The sequence below is a fragment of the Molothrus ater genome, chromosome 28 (assembly GCF_012460135.2).
Source record: "Molothrus ater isolate BHLD 08-10-18 breed brown headed cowbird chromosome 28, BPBGC_Mater_1.1, whole genome shotgun sequence".
In the NCBI taxonomy this organism is placed as follows: Eukaryota; Metazoa; Chordata; class Aves; order Passeriformes; family Icteridae; genus Molothrus; species Molothrus ater.
Window position 1 is genome coordinate 3,307,721 of NC_050505.2, and position 15,360 is coordinate 3,323,080.

Genomic DNA, 15,360 nt, shown 5'->3' on the forward strand with positions numbered 1-15,360 from the left:
CCCACTGCAGTGCTCCAGCCCTGCATGCCAAAGGGTCCCCAGAAATGCAAATTGTTCTATTTCTGTGAGAAATTAAACTGCCACTGCAGAAGGGCTGGAGCTGGGCACCGGCTGCTCCTTTCAGAGACCGGCTCTGACTCATAGGTTTGGAAAGGTCTCCCTTTCCCTGCATAGTCTGGGAATTCCAATTCCTACAGTATTTATTAGGCGTCCCCTGTGGTACTCAGAAGCAACAGAAAGGCATTAAACCAAATTAATGTGTTTCATATACCATTGGCTTTCCAAGTGGAGTTTGTAGATTATCCTGCGCCCGTGGCTGTCAGCCTTATGGTCTGGCTAGGAGGAAAAAGGGCTCAAAAATGCTCCTTGTATGTTCTGCAAAGCCAAAACCAGCCCAGCTGCTTTGCAATGTCCTGTCTAACCCACTGTCAGGGCAGGACACAATGAACTGGCTCCTCACATGCCTCTGTCCTCACTCCCCTGTTCCCAGATGTGGGGATCTGCTGGGACCCCCCCCTCTGCCTGTGGGAGCAGCCCTGCACCTCCTCAAAAAGCACAACAAGCTGCAAGTGCACTGAAGGCCTCTGATAATTAACCAGAGAAAATAATGGGTCCCCACACTCTGTGTGACTCCTGCCCCCGCCAGACTACCACGAGCTACAGCTGCGTGCTTGAAAATTAGACAGATTAATTATTGCCACAATTAGTAGTATTGTGAATCATCTCTGGTGGCAGGAAATAATATTGTCATAAACTTGTGTAATTGTACAGTATTTCCAAATGAGCAGTTGAATCCACAGTTATCATCTTGATGCTTTCACCAGTGACACTGCAGGATGGAAAACACGGAATTGATTAATTAGTTTTCATTTTGAGGCAAACCAAACTCTGGCTTCAGTGCTGTCACTGAAGCTCAGAGGTGGCATCCCCAGTGTCCTGAGATCCAGGGTTACAGCTGAGAGCAGGGAGCTGCCAGCCTGAGCACCCTGCTCACACAGCCAGGCCACCACAGCTTCTGCCTCTAACACAATCAGCTCACATGTGCTCATTGTATATCAAATAATAGAGGGGCTTGCACAGCATTCTGCACAGCAGCAGCTTTAACCCACTAATTTATGGTTTCAAATGCTGTGGGTGTTCAGCTCCATCCCGTTCCTGGGGGTTTCTGACAAGCCACTCCAGGTGCTGCAGATCCAGCACTCCAAGCTTTTCCCGTTTTCTTGGTGAATTTTGAAACCAGGGCATGTCTCACCTTCACAGCTCACTGCTGGGTGTCATGTCTCTGGCTGCATCCTCCAAGCTTTAAATACCAACGCCTCACTTCACCACCAGCTCCACCCACTGTTTTTAAGTGGCTGGATGAAATTTAGGAGCAGTTTTGAGTTCACAGTGCAGCTCCCCATGTTTCCTCATGGTTCCTGTCACTTTCTGAGAGCTGTGGGTGCAGCTCCATCACACCCAGCTCACGGGCAATGGGCTCAGGTGCCCTCTGTGACACACACAAATAACATGGATGTGATATATAAGCAAGTAGAGCAAAGCAGGAGACAAGTGACACCTCCAGGGTGCCATAAACTGGAAAGGTTTATTTATACTCTCCCACCTTCAGGATTTGTTTCACCAACAAAGATGCATTGGCAAAAAGCAGGTCTAAGCTTAACCATACCTTCTACACCATTTCCCCTTAAACAAGGCACAGTAAATATATTTCTGCTTCAGAATTAAGAGCAGCAGTATTCTTCTCCCCTATTGCTTTCTAAATGAAGCTCCTGAAAAACCCTTTTTGAAGCTTCCCAAATTCATTTCCAGACCAGCTCCCCACTGTGCTCAGGAGAAATGGATTAAACAAGGCTTTTGAAGAGCAGCTGCCCATAAGCTGCTCTGGGGACAGCTCAGCTTTTTCCACGTCTCCTGGAAGCAGGACAGACACCAAAACACTCAGGACCAAACCTGCATGTGTAGGCAAAATGCTGCCTTTGGGTGAGAGCTGCACCTGAGGTTTGAGTCCCAGGCAGCCAGGGCTGGCAAACTCACCCAGGCCCCCTGACAGCACAATAAAGGTCTAAAACCTGTCAAGCATTGCACAACAGGCAAGTTTTGATATTGCAAATATTCATCTCCAGCCATTTCTAGTTAATGAAACAGAGCAAACTGTCGAGGAAAATGGGAACATTACAGTAAAAACAACAACAAATTAAACTCTAATGCAATTAGAGAGTAATTAGGGATCTATCCTCTGGGAGCATTTTGGAACTCTGGGTCTTTCTCAAAAATCTGATCCCTCTGCAACTTCATTCCTTTCTAGTTAATAAGGAAGAAGTGAGTGGCACGGCTCCCCCTGGTTCCCTGCAAAAAGCCATCTTCTGCTCTGCAGGAGCAGGAGGTGCTGCCAGGTAAAGCATTCACACCTCCAGGCCCAGGAAAACGCAGGCGTCAGCAGAACAGGGTGCAAAGGGAGGAGAGAAACCACAGCAGCCTGTGCCTGCTGCAAGGTGACCAGAAACACAAAGACCCAAAGGCTCTTGTGTATGAGCCAGGCTGAGCAGGCACGAGCCAGCCTGGAAAACCCTTTGTTTTCCTGCACATAGCTCAGAAAAAGATGTAGTTAATACCTCTTGACTTTTTAAATGTACTCACAAAGGTACTCCTATATATACATGAACTAAACCTACCTTAACTATACATATATATAAGGTATATATATAATAAGGTATGTATATATAAAATAAGGTATGTATATATAAAATAAGGTATGTATATAATAAGGTATGTATATATTAAATAAGGTATGTATATATTAAATAAGGTATGTATATATTAAATAAGGTACGTATATATAATAAGGTATATATATAATAAGGTATGTATATAAAATAAGGTATGTATATATTAAATAAGGTATGTATATATTAAATAAGGTATGTATATATTAAATAAGGTATGTATATAATAAGGTGTATATATATATGTGTGTGTGTGTGTGTATATACACACACACCTTAACTAAACCTCTCAAGCTTGCTGCAGGACAGAGCAGGGCAGCCTTTGGGCATCAGTGGTGCCCCAAACCTGCACACTGCCTGGCCTCTCTCCCTGACACCCAGGAGGGCAGGGGATGTGGAGTGTGGTACCAACAAGGCATGCAGGAAATCGCAGGAGAGGTGAAAAGGCAAGGAAGCACTGTCCCACTCAGCCATTTCTCCACCCAGGCTCATCCACACGGTGCCTGAGGGTTACAGCAAAGCCTGGTGCTGTTAAATCCTCCTCTGGGGGATGCAGACACAGTGAACTTCAGAGGGAGAGGTGGTAGGGCATGAAGAAAAGCTTTCTCTCCATTCCCCGAGGCTGCTGCTATTGCTGGGGGCAGCCCCATCTGCATTTCACAGCTCCAGTACTTCTCAGCGAGGGGTGTTTTTCGTGCTTTGAAAGGAGCAATAAAGCTATGTCCTGCCACCTGCCCAGCAGATGTCAGGGACACAAGCCCCTCTGTGTTCAGCAGAGGAAGGCACCTGTGCAAGGAAGGGAGGTGGGAACCTTGACCTTCAGCTGTTTCTGTACCTAAATCTGCCCTTGGGACACCCAGAGCCCCACTCTGGCCTAGAAATTGGCCCAGTTCTGATCTCTCAAACCAGTTCTGGATCTCAAGTCACACCTCTTTCCTTGGGAGCTTAACCCACATAAAGTGAGAACCCCAGATCCCAAAGTGCCCAGGGCAGCAGTGCAAGGACCAGCCTGGACCAGCCCCAGGACCCCACAGCCATTTCCAAGATGGTTTGAAGAGCCTGCCTAATTGTGAAAGAGCACCTTGCAAGGGAAAAGGGTATGCTTAGAGACTCACAGGTCTCAAAAATATGCCAACTTTTGGTCTAAAGTTGCTTCTTGCAAAGGAACAATTCTTAGCAAACCCCCACTATTTTCTGCCCTTAACTACTGGCGTGAGGGCTGTCTGTTGTTTGGGGATCTTCCCTCCCTCCCTCCCTGCAGGGAGAAATTACAAATCCACCCCCAGACCCGACCAGACATCAGCATTCCCAGGTAAATCCCCAGCAAAGGGAGAGAGGTGGTGCAGGAGCCATAAATCCCCCCGAGAGAGGAAGCCAGCTGTGAGCAAGGTGCTCAGTCAGCAAGGACCAACTGGCTGCACCAATTCCTCTGCAAACTGGAAGCAGCAAATAAAACAAATCCAGGCAAATATCAGCAAATCAACTCCTTATCCAGACACTTTTCAAGTGGGGGCAGTCAGCAACGCTGCCAATAGCTGGGGAGGCCTCGCAGGGTGCAGCACACCTGGAAAAGTGAAAGGCAGCAGCACTGCACCTGTGCTGCCCAGGGCAGGAGAAGGCAGAAAAGCCCGAGGGAGGAAGGCTGGATGAAGGAGAAAAGTTAAGACTGAGCAGCTCAGAGGCAAGGGAAATGACTTCTGAAACACCCCAGCCAGGCAGGCACACGCAGAACCTGGTGAAATGCGCAGACTGGGATCAATTACTCGGAGAGACTCACAAGTGAATAAAAATGGTCAGATAAAATCAATTGTGAGGACTGGAAATCACCTCAAATTTTGAAACTGTCCCACCCCAGGATGTGACCCGACAGCAGGATCCTCCCCAGGGACAGGGATGCAGAAGGTGCTGGTACAGGGACACTTGCATCAGGAGGTTTATAACCTACAGGTCTGCACTATTCTGAGAGCAATAAAGGATTCCCAGCCTCCTGCTTCTGATAAAATCAGGTGGAAAGACCACACTATTCTGAGAACAATAAAGGATTCCCAGCCTCCTGCTTCTGATAAAATCAGGGGGAAAGACCCATTTGTACTCTAGAAAGCTCCTGTGCTGCCTCTCCTTCCTGTCCCTTCCTACAGCAGATGAGTCACTGTCTAGAACCTTTAGCAAGACACCTCTTATTGTTTATCAGGTCCCTGCTCCTCGCTGCCCCACAGCACAGGGCAGTGTCAGGCACTGCTCCAGGTCACTATTCCTTTCCTGTGGAATGATGAGGAAGCCAAAACTGAAGCTCCCTCTCTCCAGCATCCCCCTCTCTTAGCTGCTCCTGCCCAAGAGCATCCCCTGCTCACCTCTCACCTCCCTGGTTGTGTTTTGCAGAGGGACTGCACGTGCAAGAGCAAACAGCACAACCTCACGCAGAAAACGCAAACTGATGGTTTTTAACTCAACACTCTGCAAATCTTCTTCTTCACCGAATACACCACACGCTCAGGCCGCTTCAGCCTCACGGGAGGTTAAGAGGAGTGTGTGGGTGTCCCAAGGACAGCCACCCAAGCACGGTTAGGGTCAGGAACCAGGGGGGCACTGCCCAAGCCTGGTGTCACTCACTGAGGAACACGAACCGCTGGCAATCTGCTCAGGGGGCAGCTCCAGAGACCCTTCCCACAGCGCGAACCAGGGCTCATTTCACTCTCGCTGTGCCAGGGACAGCTTTGGCCGGGCTCTGACCTCCGGACACCCGCAGTGCAACACGTGGGGCCCGGCAGCCCCCCGGCCTCACGGCCCGATCCCCTCAGCCGGCCGAGCTGTCCCCGGGGACGGCGGCCCCAGCCCGGCTCAGCGGCCTCCCTGCTGCTCCCCAAGCCCTGCTGCCTCGGGAAGTTCTCCCAACTTCCCAAACAACGCAGAGAACAGCCTTGTTTTCCCGCAGCTGCAGACATCCCTGCTCGTACCCCGAGAGCCCCGGGAGCTCCCGTTCCGCCGCTGGGCCGTGGGGCCGCCGGTGCGGACGGAGCTCATCCCAGCAGAGCACCCCGAGCTGCACCCGCAGCAGCAGCAGCGGCGGCACAGGGGCTGCTTCCCCAGGGTCCTGCACCCACAGGCCTGCCCGCTCCGCCCGCCGCCTCACAGGTGGATGCAGCATTCCCTAAAAACTCCGCCGGGAAGGCACCCGGGGGCTCGGCGCGGGGCTGGAGCGCTGGCAGGGCGAGCGCCGGTCACCGCCGGGGCTGCGGGGTGGCACGGGGGCACAGCATCCCGGGGGCGAACCCGCAGCCCGGCTCCATCCGCAGCAGCGCTGGCATCGCCCGAACCGCGCCGGCAGGCAGGCAGTCAGTCAGTCCCAGCCGGCACCGGACCGCCTCCCACCGCCCGCACCGACACCGCTGTGAGCAGCCTCCGCTCTCTCTGCAAACTTTCCTGCAACTCCCATCAACAGATCCCCGCAGCCACCCCCGCGGAACCGGCGGGTCGCCGCCCGGTACCTTCGGGTCCGGCCGCTGCCTGCGGGGCCGATGCCCAGCGCCTCCAGGGCCGGTGCCTCGGGCGCGGCGGGGCCGCTCCAGCCGGGCGCCGGCGCCGCTGCCCCGCGCTCCGGGGCCGCCGCAGCCGCAGCTCCCGCCGCTCCGCCGAGCCCAGGCCGAGTGCGGCGGGGGGCGGCGGGCGGGGCCGGGCCGGGGCCGCGGCTCCTCCCCGGCAGCGCCATTGGCTCCGCCGAGCTCCGCAGGGCCGCCCGCCCGCCCCGCAGCCCCCGGCCCCGCGGCTCCGGAGCCGCCCGGTCCGGCCGCCCCCCGGGGCACGGAGCTGAGGCGGGCAGAGAGCGATGGGACGCGAGGAAACGGAAAGAGGGGAGGATTTGAATCAGGGGTGTGAAGAGATTCCTCCCTGTGAGGATGGGGAGGCCCTGGAGGACCTGTGGCTGCCCCTGGATCCCTGGAGGTGCTCAAGGGTGGGTTAGCTGGGACTTGGAACAATCTGATCTGAAGGAATGTGTCCGTGCCCATGTCAGGGGTTGGAACTGGATGGTCTCTGCTATCCCTTCCAAGCCAAGTCATTCTGTGAGTCTGTAGTTTTCCCCGCTGTGAAAATAGAAGGATGTGCGTGTCTGATTTGCAGGGGCTGCGAAGGGTATCAAAGAGAACACACTCCCAGACTCTTACTTCTGCAGATGACACACTCATTTTAATCCCCTGGATTAATGGAAGGAGCAAGTCTGGCACTGCAGGCGCCCACCCAGTCCGGCCGCCCCTCAGGGACAGGTCTGACATGGGCAGGGAGTGAGGAAACGTCTGTGAATGGAAAGAGGGGAGGATTTGAATCAGAGGTGTGAAGAGATTCCTCCCTGTGAGGATGGGGGGGACCTGTGGCTGCCCCTGGATCCCTGGAGGTGCTCAAGGATTAGGGTTAGCTGGGACTTGGACTAGTCTGGTCCAGGTGTCTGTGCCCATGTCAGGGGTTGGAACAGGATGGTCTCTGCTATCCCTTCCAACCCAAGTCATTCTGTGAGTCTGTAGTTTTCCCCGCTGTGAAAATAGAAGGATGTGGAGAACACACTCCCAGACTCTTACTTCTGCAGATGACACACTCATTTTAATCCCCTGGATTTATGGAAGGAGCGTGCCTGGCACTGCCGGCGCCCACCACGCGCAGCACGCGGGGACAGTGGGAGGCAAGGCAAGCTCCTGCACGGGCAGGAACGGCTTGGAGGAGAGCAAATGCCAAAGGGAACTGGCTTCATCTCCAGTCAGAGGTTGGTCACAGCCCTAGGGGAGGCAGCGGGCACTGAACAAGTGCCCCAGGTCAGGGTCAGAGCAGAGGAGCAAGGCAAGGACCAGAGCAGGGCAATGAAAAGGGCAAGGAGAAATCAGGGGGACACAGACTCCTGCAAAAAACATGATGGGAAGATGATCCCTAACACAGCACAAGACACACATGCCTGGGAGTCTGTGATGCAAAGTCAGGCTCAAACCAAGCTCTCTCCCCACTCTGAAATCCAGTAATGCCTGAATCTGGAAAGAAGATGGATTTCCCTTATCTTTGTGCACGCTATCCCCAGGCAAAGCCACTTCAGGATGCAGACTGAGAGTCCTGGAAGCATCATCCCTCTGCCAACACACACCTGCAGTGGCAATGCCATCTTGCTGCCCTCCTTTCTGCCTGTGGTGGAGAGGAGGGTGAGGAGCAGCAGCTGTCGGGGAGGTTTTCTGTCCCAGCTCTGCTGAATTGGCTGGTGCCTCATTTGCCAGCAGATGAGGTAAGGAGAGGAGGTGTGATGGAGCAGGGAGGTGTCCTACCTGAAGCCCTGTCCTTCCAGGTGTAAAGCTGTGCAAACAGCCAGGACAAAGGCAGTTTATCTGGCTCTGCTCCACCTCCCTCAGTCCCCATAATATCCCTCAGCAGGGATGAGGTGGTTGGGTCTCTGCAGGGGACGGGAGATGGCTTAAAGGCTCTGCAGCTCAAGGCAGTTGGTGGTTGCACCCCAGAGGAACTGTGGCATCCTTGCCTTGCATGTCAAGATATGGAAAGGCTCCTTTGAGCCTTCACTTCCAAAGCCAGGTGAAACTAAGCCTGCATCATTCCCCTCCTGAGCATTTGGCTCATCAGGGTGGTTACATTCCCCCTTTTCTCATCAAACTGCTCTGCTGTCCAGGTGTCAGCTTTGCCAGGGTCTGACAGAAATGCTGCACCCTCAGCAATCCCTGTTTGTGGGGAGCAGATGTGGCACACATCAGAGACGGGCCTGGGGCCTGAGGGAGCTCTGCAGGCACCCACAGCCCAGCCAGGGCCGAGGGGCACTAATGGGATGTTGTCAGGACCTCCAAGAGCTGAGTCTGTGTAGTTTAATTTGTTTCTAATAAATGTACTTTGCAGACAGTCTCAAGGATTTTGTCTGTGCAATGCAACAGGCTGAGCCATCCCACTCTCCTTTTGCTACCAGATACCTGGGGCCTCACCTCAGTGGTGAAATAAACTTTAAATCACCCTCTATCACACAAACATTAGAAAGAAAAGACTTCACCAGCAGATTTTCCATTTCCAGCTTAATCTGCTTGACAGCAGTTTTACAAACTATCTGAGCTTCATGATCCTGCTTGGCTCTTTAGCTGTAAAAAAAAAAAAAGTGTTAAGGAGCATTTAAGCCATGCAACTAAGCCTTCAAAATTGACACAAACTCTTTAGAGATGCCACCTGGAGTCTCAGATACTTCAGTGCTAAGAAGGGCAGATCAGACAATATTTGCAATGATGCAGCTACCGTTCAGGGAAGAGCTGGTTCTTAAATCCTTTCCTCACATTTTTTTGGGGATTGTCTAATTCCCAGGAGCATCCCATGCTCACTAGCAATAAATGGCAGCATAGGCACAAGAAATGTTGGAAATAATGTTGAAAACTCAGCTTTTGCTCTATCCCAGAACCCTGCAGGGCTCAGGAATATATTTCCTGGCCCTGCGCTGGGCTAACTTTGGAACAACCCAAAACACATCAAAACAAGGAGCTGTAAAGCAGCAGCTGTGATTGATTAATCACAGTAGTGAAGCTGAAGGGTTTGATCATTTTCATAAGCTCTTTAACATCTTATTCTCCAAAGAAGGAGGGGTTACCACAGACATGGAACAAAGCAGATCACAAAGTGGAGCTGATTCCTTCCTGGAAAGGCTCTGGAGCTGCTGTGTGCCCAGCTCCTGTGTGCACTCACAGCTCAGAGCCTGCACCTCAGAGCCCACCAAAGGCCACTGCCAAACCTGCCCAAGCACATCAGCACCAGGAGGGGAGCAGGGCACCTGGTTTGAGAGAGGGGGATTGCTGCAAGGGGCTGCATCTTGCACTTTAAAAATCCTACTTTCTCTCTCATCTACATGTCAGTCAAACAAGTGACATGAGGTGTCCCACATACTCCTGGGGACACCAGGCCTTCCCCTGGAGCAATCCAATGTCAGCCTGTCAGGGCCCAGGGATCCCTCTGGCTGTCCTGGGCAGCCCAGACCCTGCCCGGGGCTCGGAGACCCTGGCACAGAGCCCAAAATGCCCCTGTGGGTTTGATTATGACCCATGGAGCAAATTGCCAACCTTGTATGAAGATCTGCAAGCCATGAGAAATTAAGTAGAATGATAGTGAATTTATCACAAGGTGAAAAAGTAGATTTTGAGGTTTTTAGAATGGGGATTTAGAGGGGCAAAATGGAGAGATCTGGGCGTGTCCAGCCTTTCTCCTTCTTCTTCTTGGCCTCCATCTTCTGCTGTGATGGTGGCACTTACAGATTGGTTAGCTCACTGTCTAACACAGGTGATGGGTATTGGGAAGGAATTGTAAACATTGTACAGGTAGTTTTTAGTATAAAGACATAACAGCACCCTGGGGGCAGGCAGAGTGCCTGGAACTGTCCTGCTGGATGGACCTCAGCAGGGCAGGAGAAAAATTTTATAGATAAGGAACAATAAACAACCTTGAGACCGAGAAATGAAGAGCCCTGACTCCTTCTTCAAGCACTGGGCTGGGAAAAGAGACTTTGGAACTTTTCTCGGGGTCACTGCGAGCAGCAGAGATCCCGACATCAGCGTGTGGATTCAGAGTGAATTCTGAGGAGAGGAGAAATGATGCTTCACCAGGCCATGCAGCAACATCTGCTGTTCCTGATGGCATTTTCTATTTCCTTTCCTCCTTTGTGACAGCCACCTCACACATTCTCTCCTACTCCACGAGGCCCTTTGGACTTCTCCTTTCCTGAAATCAGAGCAGGCAGCAGCAGGTTCTTTGCAAAACAAAGTGTTCTGAGCGTGTTTGAAACCTGTGCCTGTTCAGTGAGGTTTGTGGGTCCCCCTGCCAGCTCCTGCTGCTTGAAACAACCTGAAGGAGTGGCTGACCCTGGCTCCATCACACTGCTAAATATGCCCGCAGGATGTCTCTAGATAAGTTACTTTGATTTCTTCAGCTCATCCCCAGCTGCAGTTTTTAATCCTTGGGATAACAAAAGGCTGAACCTCAGCTGCCTCCCAGGATCCCAGGCTCTGGCAAAGCATCGTTAGCTCTCTGCTAGAATTGCAGCACCCAGGGAGTTTGAACAAAGAGCCCCAGGCAGTCCCAGCCTGAAACACTGGGAACAATGCCATCGTTCCCAGAGAGGGGAAGATGTTTGGAAATGCAATTTCCCAGGTCACCTTTTATGATCCAGGCACACCACAGAGCCTGAGAGCTCCTTCTGACAGCCAAAGCCAGTGCTGGGACTTCCCACAATGCTGAAACAGTGGATTTCCAGCTGTTAACAGCCCCATTTCCAGCAGGTCCTCTCTCCCTCCCCATGTCCCACAGCAGCAGTTGCCCACCAGGCCTCTCTCAGAGGGATTTTAGTCTCGTTCCTGAGGAGAACAAGGCTTGGCCCACTAATCTCAGAGGCTAAAATAATTTTATGCTTTCTTTGAGAAATGGTTCCAGCAAAGCCCGGGAGATGCAGCGAGCCCAGACAGAAACATATTTCCCTTGTGGTTGTGCTGCTGCCCGGCTGCCAGCACACAGACAGGCTGTTTGTGCCTCACTAGGCAGAGCCCAGTGAAGTGTTCAACTTGAGCGTTTCTCTGAACGGTGCCACCTCAGCTGACCCCAGCTCAGCTCCACAGCTCCCCCAGCACCTCAGCATCTCCACTTCCAGGCAGTGCTTGCCTCTGCACCAGCTCCACGGGCTCCTTGCTGTCCAGCATCCAGCAGTTCTCCACTGTAGCCCCACATTTCTCTTCACGGAGAAAAGCAAGGCACAATTAATTCCTCCCAAGAATATTTCTGGGTTTCACATTCTCCGAACCTCAGAGAAAGGAAAAACAGTTCTTATCTCATTTGCTGTGCCTGTGTTTGTGCCAAAGTAGAATGCAATATGGAGATAATTGTTTGCCCAGAGTGATGGTGTTTTGTTTCCTTGATCTGTCAGGGCCAAGTGTGTAACCCCACATTTCTCTTCACAGAGGAAAGCAAGGCACAATTCTTCCCAAGAATATTCTTATCTCATTTGCTGTGCCTGTGTTTGTGCCAAAGTAGAATGCAATATGGAGATTGTTCACCCAAAGTGATGGTGTTTTGTTTCCTTGGTGTGTGTGGGGACTGTTTGGGGACAGTCATGACATCCTGTGCAGTTGAGTGTTTGGCAGATTCAGTTTAGGTGCAATGTAATGTAGTATAGAATAATATAGTACAATAAAGTAATTAATTAGCCTTCTGATAAGATGGAGTCAGATGCATCATTCTCTCCCCTCATTGGGGGCAAAAATATCATCAATACTCCCCTGCTTCAGAAAGTCCTGAGATCCTCCCACCTCTCACCAAGGGCAGGCACCAAGGCAAAGCCCAGGCACAGGGAGATTGAACCCCTCAAGCAGAAATATTGACTCCTGCACAGGAAAAAAATGGACTTCAGCCCAAGCTGAGCTGTGTCCTGGAAGCCTCCTGTAAACAAGAGCTTCCCTTGCCTGTGACTCACTGAGCATCACCAGTGCCCCAGTTTCTCTGAGACCTGGGGAGCAACCCCTGCCCGTGCTGGCAGCATCAGTGTGGGGGCAGAGCAGTGTCACACCCAATGAACAGCTACAGCTGCTGCTGCTGCTGGAGCCCCCAGGTGGGAAGAGGGTTGAGTAAAGGGCTCTTACCAGCCAAAGCATCTCAAAAGCTCCCCGGTGGCTGAGCAGGTGCCATCTGCCAGCCCTGAGCAGCAGTGCAGCCACAAAGGTGAGCTCCCAGTTTGCTCTACCTGCCCTCTGCTGCTGCCTGCACAGGGAAGGGCTGGGCCAAGCTGCCTGGTGGCTGTCCCTGGAGGTTTCTGTCTGCCAGGACAGCCCACAGCAGTGGGAGATGCAGACCAGCTCTCCCCTGGGGTGGTGACAGCCTTCAGGGCATGGCAAAAGGGATTCCCCATCTCTCAGGCAGTCTGCACTGTCTCCACAAGATCAGAAAGGGAAGTTCCCTCCTGGAAGCAAATCACCCTCTGCATCTGGGCCCCACAACACACACGGCATCAGAAGCAATTTTCATACCCTAGCCTCATGTGCAGGGCTTTCTACCTTGCTATAAATAGTTTCTAGCACTGCTGAGCAAGGATTAATGACTTTTCTAATTATACCACCATTAGCTGGTGACAGAGGAGTGATACTGTGCAGATGTCTGAGCCCACTCACCCAGCACGGCTGGATTGCTCTGTGCAGAACATACCTGTGTGGTGTCACCTCATAATTTCAGAGAGCAACAAATCACAGGAAAGTGCAGGAAAGCAAAAAAAAAAAAAAAAAAAAAAAAAAAAAGAAAGGGACTTTCTCAGTATTAAATAAGAGATGTCTGGAAACCATAAGTGCTCCAAGTTCCTCAAAGGAATCCCATCAGCCTTGGGTGGCATCTCACAGAGCTGCAATTTCCATGTAAACGTTACCTGTGATTTGTAGCCTCTCACAGCACCACTCTGGAGTGTACTGACCTGCTTCATATTGGCTTCCCGACTGACCCTTGATTTGAAATTGGATTGCCTCATTTACCAGGAAACTGCTTGCTTTGTCCTACTGAAAAGGGGCATTTTTCACATGGCCTGCCCTGCCAGGATGCCTGAACCATCATTCAGCCGCTTGTGGCAGCCCTGGCAGACCCAAGCTGGAAACCAGCTTTGTCCAAACAGCTCTTTTCCATACGACCTGCTAATAATGCACTCAAGAATTTCTGTAGAAGGGCTCTTACTTCAGAAAATGCTAATTTTCTGGCAGGAAAGCACCTCTTGCAACACCTTAGGGAGGTTTCAGCCCACCTTCTGTGGTTTCAGCTTTACCATTTATAACAGCACGAACAAGGTGCAGTTTTGGAGGGGAGCACGGTATTTCAGTGCCAAAAGAACTCTGTTTTTCTCAACAGTGGATGGCAATAAACATTTTCTCCTGAGGCTATGGCAGGTGCATCGTTTGCCTGGGAAGATTACTGGGAAACTTAACAGCCAAGGAGCACTTAGCTGAGCAATGCAGCACTGCAGCTTCCATCCGCAGGACCCCAGCAATGAGACAGCTCCTCTCTGTAGCCCAGGCCCCAAAATCTGGATTTTCCATCCTCTCTACAGAGGCTGAGCCCCTCTCAGCAGACTCTACCAGGCTTCTGACAGAGATGTTCATTGCACGGGCTCCCAGAAGGGGAGGGATCAAGCAGGTTCTTTTTGCCCAGTCATTTGGAGATAATCAAAGTCGCTCCTTGCAGCTGGCATCTGCCTGTGTGGGTTCCCATCTGTGACAATAGCAATTCTGTTAGTTCCACAAGGCAATGCCTGTGTTCTGCAGAGCAGGTGAAAAGAGCTGTCCTGGGTTCCTGCCATGGTCACAGGAAGCAGTCCCTGAGGTGTGTGTGCCCAGTGTCACGGTCACATTTTCTGTAAAAATCCCTTCAGCCAGGATTCTTCTCCTGGGAAGCTGAGAAGCCTCAGAGAAAAAGGAAAACAATAATGATCTGATTTGCTTCTCCTGTGTTTTGCTGCTTTGGAATGTATTTGGACATTGTTTACCACCAGGTGATTGTTTCATTGGAATTGGTTTTGACTTAATGACCAATCAGGGCCAAGCTGTGTTGGGACTCCGGAAAGAGTCAGTATAGCATTTATAAATGCTTATAAAACAATATTACTTATAAAACAATATTATCTCATTTGCTTCTCCTGTGTTTTGCTGCTTTGGAATGTATTTGGACATTGTTTACCACCAGGTGATTGTTTCATTGGTTTCATGTGAATTGTTTTTGACTTAATGACCAATCAGGGTCAAGCTGTGTCAGGACTCTGGATGGAGTCACAAGTTTTCATTCTTATCTTTCTAGCCTTCTGTCTGTATCCTTTATTCTTTAGTATGGTTTAGTCTAGCATTTATAAATGCTTATAAAACAATATTACTTATAAAACAATATTATCTCATTTGCTTCTCCTGTGTTTTGCTGCTTTTGGAATTTGCTTGGACATTGTTTACCACCAGGTGATTGTTTCATTGGTTTCATGTGAATTGTTTTTACTCATTTACCAATCAGGGCCAAGCTGTGTAGAGACCTCTGGAAGGAGTCATGAGTTTTCATTATTATCTTTTTAGCCTTCTGTCTGTATCCTTTCTGTATTCTTTAGTATAGTATTCTTTCATATAATATAGTATCATCAAATAATAAATCAGCCTTCTGAGAACAGGGAGTCAGATCCATCACTCCTCCCTTTGTCTGGGCACCGCACAAATACAATTGCCCAGCTCCTGCAGGGATTGCCCCCAGCACGCTCAGGGTGACCCCAGGACAGTGTGGCTGCTCTGCCCTGGAGCCAAGGGGGTGCAGGGAGCCTTCCCTGCCCCTCTGCCCTGCAGCACAGCCCAGGCCCCCATGGCCATATGGCAGCTCCTGTCCTCTGGCTCCGGAGCGTCGCTTCCTTTCTGTTCCAGCGCCAGCCTTGTCAGAGTGCTCCAGAAACCACTGCTGCTATTTTTAGAGGGTTAACAAATACCTCTAGGAAAAAAATAATCCGCTGGTACGTGACTCCCTTTCAGCCCAACACTCAGCAAAGGGCCACAGCGTCAGTTCAGGAGCTGTGAAGATGAAACGAGACCGATGAACTCTGTCTACCCTCACCCACCTGCCCACAGTGAGGGAACACGAGAAAACAGCC

The 15,360-nt window shown here is 51.2% G+C and overlaps 1 protein-coding gene across 1 annotated transcript in view; it reads right to left on the reverse strand.

Moving 5' to 3' along the window:
- ZMAT4 (zinc finger matrin-type 4) overlaps positions 1 to 6,329 on the reverse strand; it is a 52,333-nt gene extending 46,004 nt beyond the window's left edge. Inside the window, exon 1 of the mRNA XM_036396561.2 lies at positions 6,209 to 6,329. The gene's annotated coding sequence lies outside the window, so the exon portion shown is untranslated. The remainder of the gene's footprint in view (positions 1 to 6,208) is intronic.
- Positions 6,330 to 15,360: the final 9,031 nt, after the last annotated feature.